The sequence below is a fragment of the Triticum aestivum genome, chromosome 1A, assembly GCF_018294505.1.
Source record: "Triticum aestivum cultivar Chinese Spring chromosome 1A, IWGSC CS RefSeq v2.1, whole genome shotgun sequence".
NCBI classification, from domain to species: Eukaryota; Viridiplantae; Streptophyta; class Magnoliopsida; order Poales; family Poaceae; genus Triticum; species Triticum aestivum.
Window position 1 is genome coordinate 100512152 of NC_057794.1, and position 6651 is coordinate 100518802.

The 6651-nt window shown below is 45.8% G+C and overlaps 1 long non-coding RNA gene across 1 annotated transcript; it reads right to left on the reverse strand.

The window, feature by feature from the left end:
• Positions 1–2682: 2682 nt before the first annotated feature.
• LOC123102648 (uncharacterized) lies at positions 2683–6349 on the reverse strand. The gene is made up of 5 exons (XR_006449121.1): positions 6035–6349; positions 4961–5450; positions 4640–4865; positions 3344–4298; positions 2683–3245 (listed from the first exon to the last, which is right to left on the reverse strand). It is a non-coding gene; the product is annotated as an uncharacterized lncRNA (long non-coding RNA).
• Positions 6350–6651: the final 302 nt, after the last annotated feature.

The window sequence follows — 6651 nt, forward strand, 5'->3', positions numbered from 1 at the left end:
CCACCAGCTATGTCTGCCGAGTTCTTTTTTTCGAGAACTCGACAAAGCTATGAACCATGGAATTCCGATAAAAAAATGAATATTGGCAAATGTTTCAAGTACAAAAAATGAATATCGTCTAGGAGCCAGCGGTGTTGGGGATCCCCGGATCTCGTCGAGGTCGTGGGCTATGGTGGTTGGAGGTTCATCGGCACTGGCCGTTTGGATCCTCAGATGGGCGATGGAGGCAGGGAGACGAAGACCTTTCTTCTTCCTTGTTGGTATGATTTGCTGCTGCTGTTCTTCTCCTTCCTCTGCGCTGATGCTGGTGGGAGATCCTGCTTTGTCCGGGCGGATGGCCCGGCCGCGGTGCTGGACCGGTCGGATGACTCGAGTTCTCTTCCTTCCGGAAGGGACACTTTTTGCGGTACTCAAAGCCAAAGATGGCGACGACTGTTGTAGGTGTGTTGGATTGATGTCCATGCCCTCTCAGCGCTGGTGTCAAGAAAGAAGGAAGCAGCGTGGCGGCAATTGTATCGTGGTCGAAGATGATAACCTGTTTGCGACTGATTGCAGATCTTTCTGCTGCAGGGGTCTTCTCTCAAGATTCAAGAATGATGACACAGGGCTCCAGAGATCTTCTTGTGTTGTGGTGTCTTAGGGTACTCTAGGTGTTCATGGTCCTTCATGTTTGCGTTTCAGTGTGCTTGTAAGGGTCAACTACTTTGTACTGATTCGTGATATGAATGAAAAATTCTAAAAAAAAGATACAAAAAAAATCTCATAGCACATCAAGGGTATTAATTAAACAACCAGTATGATTAAAAAAGACTAGACCAATCAGCAATGCATACAAACGGTCACCATGAATTTTCTTTGCTTAAGATAAGCAATTTTAAGTAGAGAAGATTCATAGTGACAGTCATTTCTTCTACAAAGGGTGTAATGGTGACTGTAGCTTACTGTTTGTGGACGACGCGGCTATTTAAATTGGTTCGCCCGCTTCTTAAAATCCGAGGTGGGACTAAACCACCGGTTTTGTTTGCCGAACTCTTTCTTTCGGGAACTCGGAAAAGATATGCCGCGTACCGATTTGTATAGGTGTCGTATTTTTCAGACAAAGTGTCTAATTCTTCAGTAAAAATAAGATGCAGGTCTTCAGGGTCTTGGCACTCCTGCGACCGCGAGTGCCGAGTGGCGTGTCACCGTCCAGTGCGTGCTCCAGGCCGGCTTGGGCATCGCCATGGCGCGGCGGAGCTGGTGCCACACCTGTGTCATGGTTGAACAGGGAGGCAGCGGACGCCGGTGAGTGGCATAGCATGTCGTCGTCCGCGCACGCTTCCAGCGGGCATCATCGCTGGCGTCTCAGCGGGACGAAGGGCGGCGTGGCGACACCAGAAGAGGCTTCTTGGGGATGCCTGGTGCTGCGTCGTGGCTGAAAGGGAAACCGGAGGCGAGGGCGGCCCCGAGCGGCCTGTCGGCGTGCGCGAGCGCTCCCGGCGTCTCGGTGCGGCACGGCGGATGCCCGTCATAGCAAGGCATGGCGGCGTCAAGGACTGCTAGCTTCTTGGCGACCCATCCCGTCGGCGAGATGGCGAGCGTCCTCCGGTTCTCTTCACCTGGGCTCCTACGGTCTCCTACCACGCATCGGATTTGGGATTCCCAGTTGCGAGTTGCAATGAAGCCCCCTGCCGTGCAGCCGCCTCCGCATAGATCGGTGGTGCTGATCCCGTCCGTGTCACCAGGCGCCGCCACCATGGAGCTCGCCAACCCGACGAGGGACGGAGTTGCAAAGAAGTGCTCCACCCGGCCGCTGCCCCACCGACCTGCGCTGCCTCGCCGCGCAGAGACCCGCTGATCCCGATCGCGTCCACCGCGAAGCTTCCCGTCGTGGCGAACGGAGGAATTCCCAAGAGGTGCTCCGCCCCTCCTCCGTCGCCATGCCAATCCGCGCTGATCCCGCACGCGCCGGCTGCCACCATGAAGCTGCCTGGTTCGGGTTCGAGCACATCCGAAGCAGGGTACAATAAGAAGACGTCGTCCGCACCGATCCTGCGGCGCTGTTCGTCCATCTCGGTGAAGAAGGGCACGTCAGTAAAGGTGCGCACGCTGCTGGCGAACCTGCCGACGGGGGAGCCCCTCGTCCTCTCGCGCAACGTCGTCGCCGTCTCCGACGCAGAGGATGGCTACATTGAAGTGATGTACAATGGCGATCCATCTCGAGCCGTGCGCGTCGCCAGGGGCCGGATCAAGACCATGCCGCTCACCCAGTGAGGACAAGGACGGTCGTTTGGTTGTATTGCCCAGCTTGCCCATAGCTAGTCGTTTGGTTGTGCTGCGGGCAAAGTAGCTCATCTTCACAGTATCCAAATACATCTAGCTTATAACAAATGCATCAACAGTACAATATCGTTGAAAAAAAAATCAGTGAAACAGAGAAATGACTACAGGAAGATCAAGTTGTAAATAGTCATGCAAAAATTCAACGCAACTTGATGATTATAAATTTAACACACTTTGCAAACACACTGACTGATAAAAAAATTTGAGTAACAAGCTTATTTTCCAGGAATGAAAAACTGAATGACATCATTACATGCAAGTATGAGGCATGGACATTATTTCCCTAGGAGACGATGCTGGAAGACATTCAAAATAATCCTAAAAATTTACAGCAAAATGAATCACACGTCAGGAGCAACATGAACGTGTTCAGGAAAGTTATCACTGACCCAGTGCCGCGCAAACTCTTGAATAGCAGTCATCGGCCTCCCTTTCAACATGGACGCCACTTGTTCATTGGTGGCCAAAGACGTATGTAGTGCAAGTCGGACAAAGAGAGGGTATTCTTCCATGTCATCAATTATTTTGAATAAATTCTCATTCGGGTTGGTCACATGTGTGAAACGCATAGTATCCGACATATCACGCAGAGACCGCGTCATGTCTTGAACTACACTCTCCTCACACTTCACCTTCTTACCTTTACCGCTTTTGCCGCGTCTAGGATGCTTCGAAGACGAGCTTTCATTATTGGTGTCATCAGGAAGACAATCTGAATCATATTGTGTTGCAGGATCAATCTCAATATCAATCGCACGCTTCTCGGTGTCACCAATAAAATCCTTGTCACGAGCATGAACACGGTCATAGGGTGTTTGAAGGACCGTGAACTCCCCGGTAGCATGCTTATCCTGCAATATGAACTCCATCTCATCAAAGTTGGCAATAGGCACATTGATATATTTTGCCCTTTTGTCTTTGTTCTGGAAGAGAGAAGGAAGCATGAAAATGTTAGTTATTGAAAACAAAATATAATACAAGATGGAAATATAGTTTGACAAAATTTAGAAGTAGTGCTCACGTTCTTCATCGAACAACTTCAGTTTCATCATATAATATTATCTTGTTGGCATCATCAAAATTGGCACCACTTAAGTTCTTCGCCTCTAGTATGATCTTTCATTTACCTTTCAGCTTATGGAACTTGTGATAAACTTGCCTTTGTGTGAAGGCGGTGGTAAACTTTGCATTGATTTGTTTTGCACACTCCTCATGATGTGTCTCTTTGAAGACAAATTGTTTTCCCTCAGACTGAATCTTCTCTTTGTAGTAACGTAGCATTTCATCTACAACTTGGGGCTGCCACACCATGTTATTACCTACCATATCCCTATGGCATCAATTAAATTTTATAATTCAAAGACAAAACAACACCTCTGAGATGCATATCGCATTGCCACTCGTACCAAGGGAAATAAATCATAGTTACAAGTTGAAGAAAGAAAACACACAAGTTGTTCTTCTAAGTGGCAATGTAACTTAGAATCAACAAACTCATACATAAAGCTTGAAAAAAATCAACCACGTCTAACATTATGCCTATTTCTCCACATATTGGCTGCCATGGTATCCCTATCTTTAAGCACCTCCCTTTGTTCCTCACGTAAATCCCGTTGGACACGGCCAGCTGATCTTGGATATTGCTCAAACCAGTTGTGCTCACTGTAGACTAGTTCATCAGGACCCCCGTTTAGTAATATCCAGCTGTGAAGGATACAACATGCTATGACGACTCATATACTTGTGAAGGAAAGGGATAGTAAGGCCTAGTTGTCAGAACTTTGAAACGGTTCTTTAATGTCCCAAATGCCTTTCAACGGTTGTACGAAGGGATGAGTGCCTTAAGTTGAATAGCTCATTCTGGGTGCGGGGTCTATTATTACCCCTCCATTCACGCAAATGATATCGAGTTTGACGGAACGGTGGTAGGAATTCTCTCCTAGCTGCATAACCCGCATCCGCAAGATAGTATTTACCTAACATGACATTATCAACAATTAATCACTCATTCACTCTATATGTTCTATGTTCATACTCCCTCCGTCCGCAAATAAGTGTACTTCTAGCTTTTGTCTTAAGTCAAAGTTTTAAAACTTTGACCAACTTTATAGGAAAAAATAGCAACATTTATGGCACTAAATTAGTATCACTAGATCTGTTTTGAAATGTACTTTCATAATATATCAATTTGATGTCATATATGTCACTACTCTTTTGTACATAGTTGGTCAAAATTTTAAAACTTTGTCTTAGGACAAAAGCTAGAAGTACACTTATTTACGGACGGAGGAAGTATGTAACAAATGCAGGGGCTTACCTTCAGGGATTCTAAGGCCATTTGGATGCTCAAGAGAATGTCGTAAAACAGTTGAATCGTGGGCCGAACCTTCCCAGCGCCCACAAACATAAGTGAATAACAAATCAAAGTCAATCGCCGCAAGAACATTTTGGGTAGGGAATGGTTTCCTGCCACGAAATCTGTCGACTATCCGAGATGGAACGTTACATGAAACATGTGTACCCTCAATAGCACCAATACAGTCCTAAACATCCAAGTAACAATTAATTAGTAATACACCTACTGCACTATGAAATTATTTTAAAATTTATGGGTAACTAGATGGGCACTATACTATACCTTAAAATACGGATCAAATCGTGGGTTGCCTTCAATCTTTGATGGTGTATCAAGTGTTCGATGCCTAAGCATTTCTGGTCCAAGTTTCCCAATTGCAAATAAAACTCTGTTGAAGTGACGACTCACTGTCTCACCTGACCTTGTGAAATGGAAACTAATGTCGATATGTTTCTTATGATGCCCTACTGTAGTGAGGAACATGGCAACTTGCTCCTCTACAGTACAATGCCATGTATCTTTAAGTGGACCCATACTTCGTAATTTATCACACAGTTTGAAGAACACTGATTTTTTCATGCGCAATTCGCCAATGCAGTGTTTCTCCTCACCGCAATACAATTTTCGTAGATATGCCATTCTTTCTTTATTTCTCTCTAATAATGAGTATCTTGTAGGGTGACTAGAGTTGCTTAGATATATGATAACAATATGCCACTACAAAAGCACTGAAGAACGCAATTTTTCTTTTAATTTGCGCACTGTCGTCCATCTATAAATAAATCAAAGAAGATCAAATATTAATAACCCACACAACACGTAGTATATACAGTCTAGGACTATCGTAGACAAACCTTTGTTGATATAAATGAAAATAAGATGCAGGCACTAGGAAATACATATGCAGAACTAATGAATCAGTTCAGATGCCTGCTAAGTAGATAGCTCTGTATGCATATTCAGTACAAACCAAATTAAGGATTCAGATGCAGATGCATCATACATGTTCCAGTAAAATCAATTCCTGCCATGCACTCCTATAAGCTACTCAATTGGAGTATGGTTTGGAATAAAAATCAAGAGCTGGGTGCCTGCCAACAACATTATCCTTCCCAACCGCAACGCCACAGTGGCATTATACTACAGTTTGCTATCACCTTAGCTGTACCAATCTAATCCCAAAGCTAGGTCACCCAACAAGAATCCAGCCTTGGATAAGATGATGGGGAGTATAGAAAGATAGTATTTACGATTTGTTGCTTCTAGTACTAATCAATTCCTGAACCAGCTGATCTATTGCCAAGAAAAGTGCACACACATACACAGGAGAAATCAAGAGATGAGGCGGACATAGACCTGAGCAAGGCGGATGGGGGCGGACGAAGACTTGAGCAAGGCGGATGTAAGCTTTCCTTGTCAAATCTGATGCGCCTTCAGCTAATCGTGGAGGGCAACTTGAGCCAACTCGCTCGATTTATCTCTGCAGCTTCGGAGGATTTCATTGAGATGAGCAAAAATCGGAGGGGAAAGTGGAGGAGGAGGTCGGAGTGGAGAACGTAGATTTAGGGATTTGTTGCAGACGGACTTATCCATCCGGAGAGTTCCGCCTAGATTTTTTCGCGCGTTCTGGCTTTGCCGTCGAGGGCGACCCGAATCGGCTCTCCCCGCGGAGCGAGGATTTTCTAGCCGAGCGATGCTAGATGCCTCCAAAAGCTAGAATATATTTGTGTTACCAAACGGCAAGCCTAGCCTAGCAAGGCAAAAACGACTTTTGCCAAGAAACCAAATGCACCCCAAGTCTCCCGCTACCGAGGAAGCTCGCGGAAAGGTGTGGCTGCTCCCGCTAGTTCCTTGTAAGTTGTAGTAGTGACAGGGAATACACGAAAGATGTCTTCTTGCAAGTTTTTTTCTTGCGGGGGCCTCCTACAAGTTTTTGGGTCATGGAAGGCACTGACAGGTTTGTGTGGCGGGGA